Source organism: Gymnogyps californianus, chromosome 10 (assembly GCF_018139145.2).
Source record: "Gymnogyps californianus isolate 813 chromosome 10, ASM1813914v2, whole genome shotgun sequence".
NCBI classification, from domain to species: Eukaryota; Metazoa; Chordata; class Aves; order Accipitriformes; family Cathartidae; genus Gymnogyps; species Gymnogyps californianus.
The window spans coordinates 27,527,019-27,545,303 of record NC_059480.1 but is presented as its reverse complement, the minus strand read 5'-3'; the positions used below and the strand labels follow the sequence as shown (position 1 = coordinate 27,545,303).

Below are 18,285 nucleotides of genomic sequence, written 5' to 3'. Positions count from 1 at the left end.
CAAGATCCAGTCTTTTCTCATTTATCTTCACTGCGATGACAGCTCCGCTGTTACTTTTAAAATGAAATACAAAGCGTGATTCTCCTGAGCTGACCCTGGAGGTCTGAGCAGCGCCAATTGTTTCCTGATGCTACCAGTTCGCTTCACCCACTTCATTTCTCACAGCAGCGCTCTGGAGGTAGGACGAGTGGCCGAGGATGTCATGGGAGCGGAGGAAGCACAGGCCATGGAGGGGCAAGCAGCGAGGTGAAGCGGGGATGTCTGGTGAGAAAAGCTTTGGTGCAGGATGTGTAACAGAGGGCGGGAGGGAGGAGGCAAGGAGTGCAAGGGGCCAGCTTCTCCACCTCACGACATTCCTGTACTCATGTGCTGCAGCTGTCCCTGTTCAAGGAAAGCAGTTAAAACCACTCTGCACAGAGGTTTCATGCTCACGGTTTTGATGCCTTGGGTTTTGTGGGAGTTCAGAGGCCTAAATGAGAGGTAAAAGAGCTTAAAAAGAGGTAAGAGCTTGTAGATCTGGTTCCTTGTGCTGGAAAAGCCTGCAAACCCCCGATGTCTCAGTACTGAGCTGTGAGGCTTTGACCCCATCCATGACTTTCTCTGTACTTCCTTTTCCCTCCTATGTTCTCCTCCTTTTCCTGCTTTCTCGGTTGGCATTGCTGTCAGTGATAGGGTTGTTTCCTTCCTCCCGAGTGCAACAAAGAGGTTGTGAGTAACCGAGACCCGAGGGTCAGTGTGACAAGGACAGAGAACCTGTATCACAAAGCAGGGACAATTCCATGGCAATTTCCGAAACTGCTGCAGAGATTACGGTGCTATAATTTGCTGTTGATCAAACGTGACTCTGAATTTACGCTGCATTTTGACTTGGGAAAATAAAAGCTCAAATGCTGAACAGGTCCAGGTCAGGGCTGGGGGGATGTTCCTAAATATGTACAAACACAGGCATTTGCTGCTTCTGCAACATTTAGAAAATGTATTTATTTTAAGCCCCGATTTTTTGGGGCCCTTAAAAGCTGAAAGCGCATCCTCTTAACAGCCAGGCCTCAAGCTAGGCGCAGTTCATTTGCTTCAGACTTTTTGGTGACAGTAAAAACGAAGCTCTACAGCATCTAACATCTGAACAAAAGGAACCGAAGCGAGTGATGTAACTTGAAGTGACATATATATTCTAGTTAGCTAGAATGTGGCGCATGTAGGTTTTGTCCTTCTATAATACTTTTTACCTCTCATCCCAGTTAATTTGGTCCAGACTCAAAGAGGACGGTGGTGGTGTAAGTTACATGTTAATAAGCCTCTCTCACTCTTCCCTTCTCTGTTCTTCTTTAGCAAACTGTACATTATGGCAAATTTCCCAACGTTAAGATTGTGCGGCGGTTTGCATCACGCTTATGTCACATCTGACGTGGACCCTTTAGAAGTGGAAATGAGGGTTGTTTCAGGCAGCTGGTCTAAAAAGCATTCTGAGGTTTTCATTTTCTTACCATCTTTTTTCATACATCAAATGCTTGTTTAGAGGCCAGTTATTCCTAATTTGTTTCATATTTAAAGACTATTTCTATATCCTTTGTAAGCACTTTACAACAGACCTCACTGGCTCATAATCACTAACAGATGACTGTAATATAATACAATGAATTTGGACAAACTTCAGTTTATTTTGTTTTGCAACTTTTCCAGTTCTAACTTCAGTATCTTGCTGGAGTTAAAAACAAGCTCTGTTACTTGGTTTTAAGTGACTTGTTTATGGCTTCACCCCCCCCCCCCATCAATAATTATGGTTTGATTTTATTCCCAATAATTAATCACAAGGGCTTATTTTCTGTGTAATTACTCTCCAAATTTTTTGCTGGATAAATCAAGCTTTGAAGAGGCGATCCTCTAATGCATTGCTGGGCTGACCTTGCCTATGGTTAAGCATAGCCATAAAAATATGTATGTCATTTTAGTGTGGCTGATTTTTTCAGGGAAATTTGGTTTTGAAGGCTTCTGACTATTTTTAAATCTTTCTGGTTATGGATAGGATTTTTTTTTAAAAGACAAACATACATGTTCAGTGTCAGCAGCAACAGATGCCGTTCTTGCACACCCAGGTAACGGCATTTTCCCGATGGATTTTATATATGTGACTCAACACAGACTGTGTTTTCCTGCAGGTGTTAGTGCACAAAGGGCAGGCTATGTTAAAGCCAAAATGAAGTCTCCTATATTTTGAGTGAGGGTACAGTAGAGAAGTTTTCTAAAACCCTGTGTATCGTATGTGTCGATTGGCCTGTGGGGAAGTTGGCTGTGTAGCTGTAATAGTTCCATGGGGAACTAATAGAAAAATAAACAAGAAGAGAGAAAGCAGTCGAAGCCAATAAATACCCACTGTGACATGAATTACCTTCAAGGCCTTTGACTTGGTCTCCTGTTAAACTTATGGGATTGGTTTTGACCAGAATTGTTAGAGCCAGGAAATGAAGAAAAGTGAAAGGACATGAAAGCCATCACTTAAATGCAAGTTATTTGGGTCAGTACAGCAATACCACTTAACATGTAAGGGACTGTGGTATCTATGTTCAGTCAAGAAGGTCTAGTAAGCCCTTCTGGCTAAAAACCTGCAAATGGATTGATGCTGTTTCCATTATTTTGTATATTTTTATATTGCTTTTAAAATGCATGCCAACATGCTGTAAAAGTGAAACAGTCACTCACGAATAAGCTTCAGAGTTCTCTTTTAACCGCTCCTGTGCCGTCGGCAAACTTTTCCAGTGAACTATCCATCAGGACTTCTGGTCTTGTTGCTTGGAGGCTCCTCCAGTTCAGAAGCAATGTTTGATGGTGTAAATCACCTTTGATTTCCCATCGTACTCTCTTTCCCTAAGGTGTTTGAAGCCATGTGGCATTTCATTCAATCTGCTGTAGCTTTAGTGTATGAAATCAATACCTTTTACCGTGTCAAACATTTAAGTGCAGAAAAAAACCTTTGTGAACCCAGTGAAACAGAGAAGCACAGAAATTCTCAAGCACACGAGCATTTACAGGATCCTCTTTTATTGTACTTCCCCAAACATTAACAGTGGTTGCAGTATAAATGTGCTAGCGTCGATTCTAGTAACACAAAGCACGTGCAATTTGGATCCTCTCCCTTTCGTGGTGGTATCATACATACCTGGGGAATTCAGCATGAAACTGAGTGTCACTGGGCTGCATCTTCAACCGTTTCAAGCGACTAATCCAATACACACCACTGATTCTTTGGGGTTTTCTTGAGAGTGTATTATAATAGGACCACATTTAAAGTCATCTACCTTGGGGAATAGTCACAAAGCTAAGATTTACCGCATTTACAGCTATTTTTAGTTTCTTAACCTTTATCAAGCGTACAAGACTGATGCCACATGTGTCGCGGTGCCAGCATCTCCGGAGTCTGGCTGGCAGAAAAGTAAGCTGCTCAGTGTGTCAGTATGAAAGGTTTGGAGGGTATTTCTTGGGATGGGCTTTGCTTGGGGGTTGCTGGGCTTGAGAAATGAGATGGGCTTATAGCAGATGGCTAAAGTTAAGAAATAAATAATGGAATCAGAAATGGTATTTTGCTAGAAGATTGGAATATATATGAAATGACCCAGACCCAAGAAAAGTGAAAGGCCATATATTACAACCAGGGGGATTAAATAATTGCAGATTATTATCACTGTTATTCTAACACTAAAAGGAGACACAGAACATTTTGCTAACCTATTTGGATAATTTTCTTTTGATTATGGAACAGGTATGGAACGGAGAAATCTTAGTTTATAGACTGGCCCCAGCAAACAAATCCCTTACATGCCCAGTGAGATATAATCATACAGAGCCCAGAATAAACACAAGCAATAAACAATACCTATTAATAAACTGAAATCACAATTCTGCCTTGTAAAACTGTAACAAATGGATCTTGGACACATGCTCAGGCCTGTTTAAAAATAAACAGAAATTAAAGCAGCCGTTTAAAGATGAAATGCTGATAGGAATACACACCTATTTGAGTATTTTGTTTTTGTACCACTGATGGCTGTCACAGAGGAACTCAACCGAAAGGCTGGGCAGAGCTGTGACGTTTGGTTAGAGTCTTTCCTTCCTTTGTACAGCTCTTGCAGCCGTACTGCCTCTCCAGAGATGTTTGGACAGTGCTCCAGATCTCCAAAAGATGGGGTCTAAAATGAAGCCTCTAAAGCACTGTTTATATTAAATTCCTCCCGGCAGATCCGGACGGATGCTAAGTCACGACCCCTCAAACTATTTTAATTTGTTTGAGGCTAACATTTACCCATAGCTGATAGCAATAAAAATCCCCTTGAAATACTGGCTTTCTTTGACACTGGTTTTATAAAGATTCAACGTATGTCACTGTTAAATAACTATTGCAACAGAACAATAATTTTTGAAGTGTTTAGTTGCACAATGTTTGAACAAGGCATTAAATATTTGCACAATAAGAGAATGACGGGAACAAATGAGTGAATTCTTACGCTAAATTCCACAACATTGTATCACAAACCATCTTTCTTGCAAGGTGACGTGTTTGAAAGGATCCAGCAGAAGTAACAATTGAGAGGAAACACATTTTCCATGTCTTGCTCACTATATCCTCCCATTTGCCCTCTCTTTTGTGACCGCTGTTCCCTCTGTCCTTTGCAGCGACCATTTCCAGGGGTCTGCTCTCCCTAGGAGCCGTGGATGCTGAGCTGTAAGGTCCCTGGCTCGTATAATCGAAAGCCAAAACGGGCAAAACACTGGTAGAAGCACGGTTGGGGACAATCCTGTGCTGTCACTCCCCAACAGACCGTTCTGGGCAGACCAACCTAAAAGGTGATCCTAATTTTTTATTTTTATTTTTTTTTTCCATAATTTCTGACATCCCTCAGACAAAAGATGAAACACACACAAAAAAATACTCCTCATTGAAGGGTTCCCTTGATTAGCTAGGGATGTTATTTAGGCGGGAAAATAGGTAGAATTTATTGTGAATTCTCTGCTAAGAAGAAGTTTTGTTGCAGGGAGACATTTCAGAGATTAATTGATTTATGTGTGGCATTTTATCCTCACATACTGAATTTTGTACTTACTTTTTTTTTTAAGATTTGCTCAAAGTTAAATTCTGTAATCTGTATTTATGTTGGTAGATACATTACCCAATTTTCAGCTCACACCTATAAAATAGTGTGATGACAATTTGCAGGTCACTAATTTTACCCTTCTGCAGGGTTTCCTGTAACACCAGATGATACAGTCCTGAAGCAGATTGACCACCCTGACAGCAATAAAGGCAGATTACGCTTCAGGACCTTCTAAAACCATATTATGATTTTTTTTTTCCTTGCGAGGGTCATATTTAGTTATTGTAGATACTTCTTATGTGACTTAAAAAATAAACTGGAACTATATTTTTACTCTGAGCATTAGATGAATATGGAATAAAATTGTTAGAGCAACTGTCTCCAGTTCTTTAAGTAATTCATATCTATATTATCTCCTTTATGTACTACTGGATGGTTTGTTTTCTCAGCACGTCTGTTATTGGTCAATGACAGTTTTCTTATCATTGCTCCATCTCATGATAGCCTCATTTTCTCAGTTCTGATTAGGAATAATTCCTTCTTCATCCTTTTCTGCATCACCGTATGTTCCCAGAACCTCTGAGAAAATGATCTTTTTTTCTTGATTAGTCATACTGTTTTGACAAATACGTACTTGTTTCCTCACAGAAACGTGCAAGAACTATTGTGTTTATTTCTCCACATTGCGTAGCTAGGCTTAATCAGCAGGATGATGGTGGAGTCAAAATGAAAATCTCTCTGTTAGGTTTAAGGGTTAAAGAAAATATGGAGAAATAACATCGCTTACAAAGCGCAGACTTCAGCGTGGCCAATGCGGTGCTTTTCATGAGCATTATAGTCACGGAAACACTGTTTATACTGAAAAAAATCCAAGTGACAACCGAAAGCTATGATCTCAGCGGCGGCTTTGATCCCATAATAAGACTGACTAAAAGACTTTCAGCTGTCTAAAGCTCAAGGAAAAAAACAGTTTGTGAAGAACAGGAGAGGAGCACTAACCAGTAATTTTCAGCAGCGTTAATTCCAGTTGGAGAGGCTACAAGGAGAAAGTTCTTCCACTCTCATTGCTGTTAAATTTACGTGAGCTTGTGTAATCTGGCAAACCTCCACTGCCGCAAGCTGAACGCTGCACAACTGCGTCACGCTACAACAGAGAGTGAGCTGACCACTTGCGCGGTCGCCTCTCGCTACATGCCATTGTAAAAATGGGTTTTAGGCGTTTGGTCAAAAAATGCTGAAATGGGCCTTAACGTTTAGCATTTTTCCTTTGTATTAAGAGTTTCTATGAGAAACAGAGCAAATGAAAATGGGAAATGTTTAATGTCATGTATAGTCTAAATGGTAGTTCTGGTCTGGGAAAATAAGCCTTTGGTATATTCGAATGTTCAATATATTTTATCAGATTTTTTTTTTTAAATCTACACCCTGGTCTCTAATTTTACACATCAGCAGATTGGTAGCTCAAACCCTAAGAATATTATGGATTTTTACTGATATTTTACTGATGGGGAATGTGATAGTAAATCAATTTCCCTGGAAATGATTGGCATATTAGTATAGATCCAGAGATGTTTATGCCCAGCTCCAGCACAAACCACAGACCCGTTTTTTAGGTTTGGGGTTTTTTTTTTTGCGTATCTAGATCTAGACATAATGGCATTGAGCAGTCACCGGCTTTCTCCTGCAATTTGTAGAACACATAATTTTTCACCTGGTGACCAGCCTTTCCAGCACTGTGTGTGTTATCACCAGCAAAATGCATCTAACTCATTAGCTAAGCTTCTTCTGACAGGGAATACAATGCGATCTGGGAAATTATTCTGCTGTTTCACTAAATCAAACTGAAATGCCAGGGATTTGGGTTTGATACCCTCCCAAGAAAATGCAATTTATGGCAGAAACCAGGTTAATATTTTATATTTTACAGATGCAAATTTGACATTTTCTGTTGGAAGATCTCTGGTTCTCCTGCTGACACTAACACATTAGCAACGAAAGCCTGCGATAGGGTACGTTCCGATGAGAAGTTGTGTGCGATGCATCAAGCAAAACTCTAAGCCATCTTCCTCTTTTGGGGGAGTTGCTTTTTAATGTCAGACTGTCTGTACTGAATCAACGTTAGCATGAGATGTGAGGTTTGGGTTACAGCGTAAAACTGTGTTCAGGATGGTTTTGCTGATTTTTTTTTTAGAGAAAAAATGCATTCACAAGTGTGGAATTTTATTCTTCCTGATACCATTGTTATTAGGCATCATTATAATGTGCTGAAGTATTTATTTCGACATCTCGGATGAGATGATTTGCTGCCAGTTTAAGAGCCTGATGCTATAATCTTCTATGAGGTAGGACTGGGCTTCAGATCTGTAATATGTTCACGAACAAAACATACTGCCACATGTATATGAAGCAAAAATGTATATATATATAGACAGAGGTGTAACACATGCTTGAAGTATTGCTGTGAATACTGTGGTTAAGATTTCCTTCGTGACTCCCTGATCGCATCCACCCTTTCCTTTTGAAGGAATTTTTGCTTGAGGGTACTATTCCATTCTTGGTCTTGTCCAAACAAATCTAGAAAACCTAAGGGAAATTACTGTGTAAAGGAAAAAGAGGGAGGACTTTTACTCTTTTCTGTGTAAGACATGACGATTATTGCAGAGTCTTCCATGCAGATAGCTCAAACCTCTATTGACATTTTGTTTTGACTTTTTTTAAATAGTCCTGGCTGACCCTGCTTCCAAAGGTGAAGGTGAAAAACAACAGCAGGGGAGCGAATGCTGAGCGTATTTAAAGCACAATAATGGGAAATGCTGATGACCTCCCCTTGCCACTGAGTCCTTTTCCTTCCCCTGGCAAAACCGATGGCTTGTCCCCACCACTGCGCTACTGGCCCCTGGTTCCCTGAGCCTCTTCAATAAGGTAATTTTTATCAATATTAAAACCATATATATTCTAGTGGTAACATTTTTAAGGGTACAATGAAATCTCATCACAACAGGACTAAGATAAACTTTTTAAAATTGTGCATAATTTGCTGCTTATCATAGAGACAGGCTAATTTTTAATAGCAGATTCCTCTCAGTAGCATCTTCCAGTTTAATTTCCAATGAATACTTGGTTAAATACTGTTAATTCTCACTTTGAATAAAAACGTTGCTGATTGTATACTTGGATTTTTCCTCTTCACATTTTTGGGAAGCAGGAGATTAGGTTCAAGAATTCTGCTATACATTGGCTTCTATACAATAATAGATCCATTTTAATTTTCATAACTGGACTTTTGTACTGACCTGAGTTAAAGTGTTTTCCAAAGTAACTTGATGTAGCACAGCCATGATTTAAATTGAGACGCTGAATACAAGTCCCTTTATTGCTCTGGTTGCTGTATATTCTGCTATGCCATATTCCGGAGGCTTTCTTTAGAAGGTTAAACATGTATTTTTAACTGTTATAACTTTGCCATAATGCACAAACTGCAGACAGAGATGGAGAAAAATAAAGTACTTCCGTAGCAGCTGAGCGTTTTCAGCAGTCAGTGCTTGACCCGGTGCGGATTGCAAGTTTGCACAGATAAAGCACAGGCAAGGCAAAATGCGTTAATGGACAGAGAGGAGAAGGCAGGGGATTTTATAAAGCACATGTGAGAGCAATGGAGTTTTGCCGAGTAATACATCACTGGAGACAGCAAAAGCAGGGAGGATGGTACTTTTAACCCACGTTTCCCCATGGGCATAAATGCAATCCCCATTTTGCACTCTGAACATCTCTCAGTGCAGAAGACTGCAGATTTAACCTCGTATTACTCATGCAGAGCTTTCTTTCAGCCTTCTAGGTGGAGCCCAGTGTAATTATGTGGTTTTGTAGTATTAAATTGGTGAAGTGTGACCTTAAAAAACAAAGGCGCAGTTGTGCAAGTGCCTCAGTGTGAACACTGGCACTGCTCAGGGGTCTGGTTGTAGTGGCAGGGTGAATTCTCACATCTGCATGTGTTTTACTGTAACTGAGGAATTAGGAATAAAAAGGCACAAAGAAACACGCTGCATACAAAGGTTGAAGGAAACGCCTCTAGCTGGTTTTCACAAGCAATGTTACCAACCAGGCACCCTCACCAACGTCTCGTATGGACAAATAAAAAATATTTTTCTGTACGCAACCTTGCAATTATAAAGAGAACCAAAATCTACTGGAATAGATTAGTTTTTGCTGAGATTATACAGATGTTATGATTTAGGTATTTATTTTTAATGAATTATTTTTTCCTAGCCTTCTGGAATCTAATAAGCAACTTTGCATATTTGTAGTGAATGCAGCATTTTAGGAGCAGAGTAAATTTCTTTTAGGCATAAAAACTTGTTTCTTAACAAGACACTTGAAATGGAGGGGGGTTTTATATTAATATTTCACTTAGGAAGGCAGCCTATTGATTGAAAGAGGAAATGCTTGGCAATCCCAGTGAAAGAGTCACAAGCACCTGCTCTTAACTCAAACAGATTTTTGGCAGGAATGATCTAACTGCTCATGATAAGTGTGGTAGGAAACATTTTCTTATACAAATAAAGAAGGTACCTGAAAATAGAAGACCATATCATGACATGACGTCACTGAAATTTAAGAAAGTTTTAAATGAGCTAGAGAAGGTAACAGAAATCTGCTGTTCTGTTAAGAAAAATATGAGATGGTGGAAGATCAACACCAAAAATCACTGACAGTGGGATGGGAATGGACCTGGGGAAGTCATGTAGCCCATCTCTCGCTGATTGACTCTCCTGAGAATAAAGTTTGTTGTTCATCACAGGAAAAACCATGGTTTTGTCAGGGTAAAAGTTATAAAAACCTTAACTCACGATATAGCACCTGATCTTGGCCCACAATTTGTGTGACTCTGGTGTGGGCTGCATATGTGTGTTTGTGCATGTTTGTAGACATATATATATGTATATGTGGGATACTACAGCCATTAATTGTCAAGTCTGTAGGTAGCTATATCTGTTTATATTCTTTGTTAGACCCTGTACAATTATACCTGCCCATACAATTCCCCTCTGTTTTGTTCATGAGGTTTGTGCTGTGAGGATTTAGTGTGACAATGTCCTTTTCTAAAAGCTCGTTTTCAACCACGAGGTCATCAGAGAGCTTGAGAAGGGAACAAAATTTTAGATATGAAAGCACAGGTACGATCTAACCTGTTGAGATATTTATAATCCATCTTGAATATTAGCATATAATACTTTCCACTAGTTCTGTGAAGTGTTAAGAAAATGAATTTTTTTCCCCTTCAGTAATTTTTGCTGTGTTTCCATCTGCCAGCAAAGTAAAGAGGGAGCATGAATCTAGGACAGTCTTGCTCAGGACAGTCCTGCTGACACGTGAAGCAATTCAGGTTTCCCCAATCAATCTGTCTAATTAAATAAAAACATAGAATTGAAAAAGACGTTGGCTGTTTTTGCCTTTTTCTGAAATTTTCTCAGACTAAACCCAAGACGACCTGTTTATGAAGCAGCTTTGCAGCTGTTGATCAGAAAAGGAATTGCAGACATTAACTCCTCGGTTTTACCCCTGTTTTTTCTTGCTTGGCTGAGAGGCGATGCGAACAACCAGCAGTCCCTCAGGCAGGCGTGCAGGAGCATCCGACAAGCCGTAGGAGTGAGTTGCTCTTTGGGAGCTGGACTTTTGATGAACCGTTGTTGGGCTTTATGGCTTATCCTAAGACAACAGCATCAACAGTAAATTGTCACTTTGGGGCCAACATTCAGTGCTAACTCAGAGAAACTGCAGGATTGCTGTGGCAGATATTAATAGTAAGCATACAAAATAAATGTTGAAGGAGGAGCATACCTTAGCTTAACAATGCCTGGTTGCTAAATCTATTTGCTGAGTACCTGGTGTACAAATAAACGAGAAAAGCATTGCAACAGCACCAAGATATTCTTACAGATTCAACACATCGTGCTGCGTCAGCAAGACCATTTACTGCGGGACGCTGTTTCTTTTCTTATGGTCCCCCCGCCCAAACTCTGACTAAGCCAGTTGCTGCGTACATCAAGGTCAGGGTGGTATGGTTGTAGGCAGAAACGTGATTGCAGGCAGAAACGTGATTGTAGGCAGAAACGTGGTTGTAGGCAGAAACGTGATTGTAGGCAGAAACGTGGTTGTAGGCAGAAACGTGGTTGTAAGCTTCAGCAAAGGGTCCCCCTCGGCACCCAGGAGCCACTTATGACATTTGGAGCTGGTTTATTTTTCTGACTTCCTTGAAGACGTGTGTTGTGAGCAGTGATTCATCCACCAGTTCTTCCCAGTCCCGTGGGACCTGTGAAAGGGTTGTTAAAATCGCTGTGTTTCTTTTCCATTTCCTGGAAGCACTCGGTGTTTGGGGCAGGTTGCTGGGCTACACGCCGCTGCTGGACACCTTCCCCGGCCGCCTCGGGGCCAAGGCTGGCTGTCGAAACGTTATCTCTTGGGCGTAACGTCCGTGATATTATATCTCTGAAAATCCCAGCCCTTTGGTTTTGTAGGAAAATGACTTTTCCTACGGGGGACACAGGGTGTGAGGCTGGCTGTGGGAAATATTCCCAGGGAATAAAGGCTGGGAATGTGCTGAGAGAAGCATTGCTTTCAGGCGTCAGTATAAGAAACTTAGAAAAAACGTCGTTCTTGCTTGTTGAGCAGAAAGTGCAGTAAAATGGGAGCCAGGGCTAGGAAAAACTGGACTAGGGGCTGAAATGCCGTTGGGACAGCTAGGGATGGCGGGCAGGAGGGTCCTTTACGGAAGATCCCTATAAAGAGTCACACTTGAGTGAAAGCCTACATTGAAGTGTTTTGTTTCGCTGTTATTTACATTCATGAAAAACCAAAGTGTGGAAAGCGTGGAAGCCTAAACCTGGCGGCTGTGCTTTCTGCTAAAGCCTCTTTTGCAGACTCCGCCTCGCAGGGTTATTGTTCGGAGTGCAGGGTTCCTGGCTTTGCTTTCTTTTTCTGGGGAGCAAAGTAATTTTCAGCAGCAAGGAAGTAATGCTCACTTCACCTGTGTCCAGGCTGTACACAAGTGCTGTGTGTCATGCACGTCTTGTCTAAAGCATCGCTGCCGCCCGGGGATCAGTACTCCATCCCACCCCTCACCCTGAGGATTTTTGACGCCGCAGCTCTGCCTGGGCTGATGCGCTTCCTAGTAATTACCAAATTACCAATCTGGCAGTGGTAATAACCACCAACGTAATTTTATTTTGGGCCAGTTCTTCACAAGGCTTACAGCAGATAGGGATCTCAGGGTGCTGGAAATGTTTTTCACTTTCTCAGTCAAAAATATTTTGGCATGTGTAGTACTTTTAATAACCATAACGGATCTGTTCGAGCATACTAATATACCGAGAAGAATTTGATCAATGCTCAGCAAGAAAATCAGAGCTGGGCACAGTAACAGGCAGCCTTTAAAGGAAGAGAAAACTTGAAAATGTAGATTGTAGGCAAAAATTTATACAAAGATGAAGAATTATGATTAGTTTGCAGTGTGGCTTTGGTACATGTGAACTGACTTTGGAAAATGAGATTTTTGACTCCTAAGCGGTGCAGATTTTGAACACCTGACTATCAAAGCTATGTTTTTGCTCAGTGCGAATAGTTGTGACATTTGTTCGCTAAATCATCTAAACCTAAACAGTAAAACATCTAAATCTTATTCAGACATACAGGTCTAGATCCTCAGTCACACTGAGGTGCCTTTCAGGATCCAGGACTAAATTATTGGAGAAAAATGTAATCTTTGGGAAGTATATACACGCTCCTCTGGGCTGAGGAATGACCAAGGACAATGCCACTTTTTATGAAATTGAATGACATTAAAAATGTCATTGCAAAATGTTCCTTTTTTAAAAAAAAACCAACCCATATGATCCTGGCTCCTTTGTGAGGTTAGCCCTGTGTCTGCAGCTTGGCTGCAAGAGGAGAAGGAAGCATGGACGCTTTGTGCTTGCTGGTGCCACCCCTCCTCCACAGCATGGGTTTACATGCGAGTGCCTTGTTCCACCCCTCTCACCTCCAATGAATCTACTGACTCTCTAATTCCCTGGAATAATCAGATTTTAAGAAGTTATAAAAGCACTGATTGTTTGTTTCTTTGCTTTTTGTAGTGATGTAAACACTCCCATGCAGCACAGAAAAGCCACCCAAAGTAACACAGTCGTTACCAGTGCTTGGAAAGACTCCGAGGGACGCGTTCCCCAAAGAAATTAAGAGTCAGTTCTTGTTCACCAGCGGGTTCTATGTAAATTGGATAGCAGGGCATTTAATTGGAGATCTCGGAGCCTAAGTCTGCCCCAAAGCACTTATTGTTTAGAGCGTAACTATAAGCTGGGAGAAGTGTGATTTTATACAGCTTGCCAAGGGAAGCAAACACTCCAGATCTTGTGCGGGGGCCAGGATGGGATGGTATTACTTGGCGTCACTCTCAAAAGTAGGATTTTTATCTCTTCCCTTCCCTGAGTTCAGTTTTCTCTTTCCATTTTACATTCCCTATAATTTTACACAGCCGTATGCTTGGCATTTGTTGCTAGATGTTAGATATTTGAAATAAAAGTGTCACGGCAGTTCACTGCCTTGTTGCATTTTATTTGAATGCTTTGTGGTTGTGGATCTCATTGTAGATATGTCACATGAACTGACTGCTCAAGTTTCCAGAAAAAAATTTTGCAGTTGCTTTCCAGATAAGAGAAAAGAAGAAAACGTCTTTTTTTTTTTTCTCTTCAATTTCTTCTAAATTAAGACTTCATCTAACAATTACCAGGCAGACCCTGGGCTAGATCTGTGTGAGCAAAGCATTGGATGTGCAAGGGAACCCTCTGAACAGAGAGCTGGTGTTCACCCAAGCTCTGTGCAGGGCGCAGGGCATACAGGCGGGGCAGGAAAGGAAGCTGAAGCTGTTACTCATGGAGCATGCAGTCATTTACACATGGGGCACCTGAGACGGAAGGAATTCCAGCAACTCGGGATAGGTGAAGCCAGTACAAGCCCCATCCCTCCCAGGCCGATGGGGAACACCGGGGATGTTCAAGGGACAAAGAGGAGTGCTCAGAAGTTTCCCGTACAGGCGACTGCATGGTGTGAGCTCTTCTCTGAAGGTTAGCTTTCTCTTCAGTCTTGGGCTCTGTTTAAAAAAAGCAAACAATTTGTTATAGCTCGGGAGGGTATCTGCATGTCTGAACGGTGTGTAATCAAAACAGAGTCCACAGGAGATGTCCACAGCCAGGTCAGCGTAGCGTGACTTGCCTTACTCATCCAAGTGAGATCATGGTTTTTATGTCCAGTTATGGTAATTTAAATCTTAACATTATTGGGAATTTCATTCCTGACGGAAGCAGGGAGAGGTAAGGTCGCAGCCTTCCCATGTGACTGGGATCGGTTTCTTGTTGTGTTGCCTTACTGCTGGTGTTAAGAAGTGGACGTAATTTAGGATTTACCTAAATGGAAGAAGTGAATATGTAAATAAAACAAGTTGTAAGTGAAAGGTTATACAAGCAAAGCATAATTTCCAATAAGAACCATCTCAGAACTTTTGCTTCACCCATTTACTTGCTGTTGTGGTTTAACCCCAGCCGGCAGCTCAGCACCACGCAGCCGCTCCCTCACTGCCCCCCCCACCCCTGGGATGGGGGAGAGAATCAGGACAAAAAACCTCGTGAGTTGAGATAAAGACAGTTTAATAGGACAGAAAGGAATGAAAAACAATGATAATGGTAATAATAATATGACAATAGTAATACTAAAAGAATTAAACTATACAAAGCAAGTGGTGCACAATGCAATTGCTCACCACTCGCTGACCAGTTAGTTCCCGAGCCGCGATCCCCCCTCCCAGCCAGCTCCCCCAGTTTATATACTGGGCCTGATGTCATATGGTATGGAATAGCTCTTTGGCCAGTTCAGGTCAGCTGTCCTGGCGGTGTCCCCTCCCAGCTTCTTGTGCCCCTCCAGCCTTCTTGCTGGCTGGGCACGAGAAGCTGAAAAATCCTTGACTTAGTATAAACCCTACTTAGCAACAACTAAAAACATCAGTGTGTTATCAACATTATTTTCCTACTAAATCCAAAACACAGCACTGTACCAGCTACTAGGAAGAAAATTAACTCTGTCCTAGCCGAAATCAGGACACTTGCGCTCAAATAAGGTTGTTTTCAAAGAAGTCTTTTGTTCTTTTTCTCCTTTCCAAAAGGAACCACCCAGAGCCGAGGAACAAATGTGCTTTGCTGCAGGTAGGTCCGACTCAGGTTGCAAACTATTTTTCCTACCTGCAGGAGTGAAGGAAGGACACCTCGCTTGGCAGCAGGGTCAGAGGCGTGTGTCCTCTCTGCTCAGCCTCGACCCCGGACCGTGCCTGGGCCGTTCCCCAGCTCCGGGTCCCGGGCAGTTCCCCAGCTCTGGCAGGCAGGAGGGAGGAAGGGAGGGAGGAAGGGACGGCTTCTTTCCACCAGCTGCTGTCAAGGGCCCTTGGGGCTATGGCGTTTGCTTCTCCAGGCACTCACACACATGAACTCAATGTAGAACAATGTAGAACACACGTCTCCCATGTAGAACAAGAGTATTTAAAAACTTCAGACAGAAATATATGCAATATACACATTTTACATATCATCTATAGACATACACGTAACAATATATGCTATATATACAAAGCATACAGTATATACAATGAAAGGATGCATTTATGCCACTAAATCATCCTCTCCACCTGTCCCTACGCTGTAGAAAGGAGGTGAGTCCTGTAGGTCTCATAAGAAACAAGGTGTCTTAACATAAGGCCAAATTTTCCACGCTAACAAAGCTAGGATGACCCTTCATTGAAACTCTGGCCTAGGGATAATGTTAACTTTAACACGCGTTTACTCAGTATTGATTACCTCCGCGTATAGCAATCGTGATTTGCCTATAGTGCCAGGAAACGTCAGTGTAATATTTCAGTTAGTCACCCATATAACTTGTATTTATTCACTTGTCATTTATGTGGAAGAACATGAACCTACTTGATTTTTTTTCTAATGCTATGAATAATATTTATGAAGTTGTTTGTGCTTCAAAACCACAAGGTGGTGAACTCAGAGATATAAAAATGCAAAGAACTGTAATCTCTAAGGAATGAAAATGCGAAATCAAGTGTTGAGCAAGATGCTTCTAAAGGAAACAATATATTTTCTGAATTATATTACAAGTGATTTTCTTGCTGTGCAGAATAATTTTTCATTCACTCTTTGAAGGAAAGTAAAAAAGAAAACTGTGCGTTTCATCCCCCTCTCCAGCCCCTTACTTTAACAAATGCTTAGGCAGAATGTCTTGTCCTCATTTTATTTTTGATTATCAGTTTGTGAAATTTTTTCCTCCCCTCTCCAGGTAAAGAAACTGCTAGTTTCCAGTTCTTTGCCAATGAGGAAAGGATTTTGCTTCCCCCCCTCCCCCCTTCTCTTTTTTCTTCTAAATGAGAGCTTTTTGTGATTTTTTTTTTTCCCCATGGTATCACTTTCTTGGGGTCATGAAACAGAGCAAAGCCTCATACTCTCAGAGATAAAGCTGGATATGTGGAGAAGACTCAGAATTATTGGAATGATACTGATTTTGCATTTCTTGATTTTATTTTGAAAGGTCTCAATCCAGTAAGATATTAACATATCCAGAGATTAACATAACCATGTCAACTACAGGTGTAGAATTTTATTTATTTTTTTTTTTTTAGAAACTAATAGCTAAAACTACATCACACTTGTCTTGATTATTTGCTCCTCTTTGGGGACAATCGTGCAAGATCACTGAATTTTGAGAATTCCTGCAGTGGATGAAATATCTACTTATGCTGTGCCACCTGCTGAAAGCGTTGCGGCTAGAATAAGAATTCATGTAAAGGCTGGAGCAATGGAGCAAAGGGGAAGTGACCATAAATCAGGAAACCAAAAATTGACGGCAGGGTGTCTCCTGGAGTAACAATTGCTGGGTAAGAGTGTGTGTAAAGTGGGGCGGTAGTCATCAGGGTGTTGTCAGGAAAGAGCTCGTACTCTGAAGCAGGCTGTACCTCAAGTAGAAGGTTGCACAGTGGAAGAGACGTTTCAAACAAATACACTTACAGGTCAGAAGTGGAAAGCAGTTCCTCAGATCCGGGGCCTAGGAGGGATGGTGAGAAGCGAATTGCACAAGGGTGAGAGGATTCAATTGCAAGGGAAGGAGTGATCAGGTGTCTCAGCAAAGGAATTAATCACCAAGTTCAGGAAACAGTGGTGCCACTGAATAAAGCTGTTTGCTTGGAAAGTTCTGCTCAACTCTGGCCTGCAGCCTAGAGAGAGAAGGAAAGAAAACCAGCCCACCTTACCCATGCCTTGGAACCTCTCCAGAAAAGTTCAGTAACTTGAGGGTGGAGGAAATGCCTGATGAGGAACTGCTTGATGTACAAAAAATACTCAGCCTTGGCGGGGAGGGGGGGGAAAGGAGTTTGACAGGGGATCTGCTTTTGGAATACAAGTAACTAAGGGAGATAAATACAGAGCTAGGTGGGGAAAGCACGAGGCTTTATGCCGCAGTTAGAAAGGAGAGGTTCTTGTTGGATACTTAGACTGTATGACAGCCTGCTAGCCAAATTACTGGGTGGTAGTAATATACATCAATTTCAGAACAGAACGATATCTGTGCGGTGAACTATGCACATTATATATTTACAGGGCTATTAAGGGTAGACTGCAAGGCCTGCCATGGAGTCAGTGGGAAACAGTTTCTTCCTCCCATCCGTTTCTGCGTTTCTATATGCTTTCACTTCAAAAGAATGAAAAGTCTAGCCCTGGTGACAAAGAACGCCTTTGCACCGCTTTCACTTGGTCTTCAGCCAGAGGGAGGGAAACAAAGCCCTTGTCAAGGGTGTGAACTTCCTTCATTCCCAGGGCAGCCGGGCCAGCGAGCGGTGGTGGCGTGTCGCACCAACCGTTGAGCATTTTATTCAAAATCAAAGCTTCCTTCCGAAATTGCTGGGCTTAGTTATAAAATACTTCATGTCCACCCCGCTGAAAGAAACAGCAGCGTTTTTAAAAAGTTTAAATGTTATGAGAATGCATCTTTCCAATGACGAACTATCCAGTAAATGCTCTCTCAGGCATCTGTAGCTGTTCAGTATTTCAACCAAGTAACCCGGAGGTTTTTAAAACTTACCACTGTTACCATGCAATGCTGCTGCGGTGGG

The 18,285-nt window shown here is 41.6% G+C and overlaps 1 protein-coding gene across 6 annotated transcripts in view; it reads left to right on the top strand.

The window, feature by feature from the left end:
• The window catches only part of MFSD1 (major facilitator superfamily domain containing 1), a 40,469-nt gene continuing 22,184 nt past the window's right edge, over positions 1–18,285 (top strand). Inside the window, exons 1-4 of one of the 6 annotated variants that reach the window (XM_050902123.1) lie at positions 1–264; positions 7,012–7,093; positions 7,807–8,006; positions 15,289–15,328. The gene's annotated coding sequence lies outside the window, so the exon portion shown is untranslated. Of the gene's footprint in view, positions 265–4,671; positions 4,837–7,011; positions 7,094–7,806; positions 8,007–15,288; positions 15,329–17,014; positions 17,056–18,285 lie in introns of those variants that run through there. The other 5 variants (XM_050902121.1, XM_050902122.1, XM_050902124.1 and 2 more) reach the window with 5 other exon arrangements.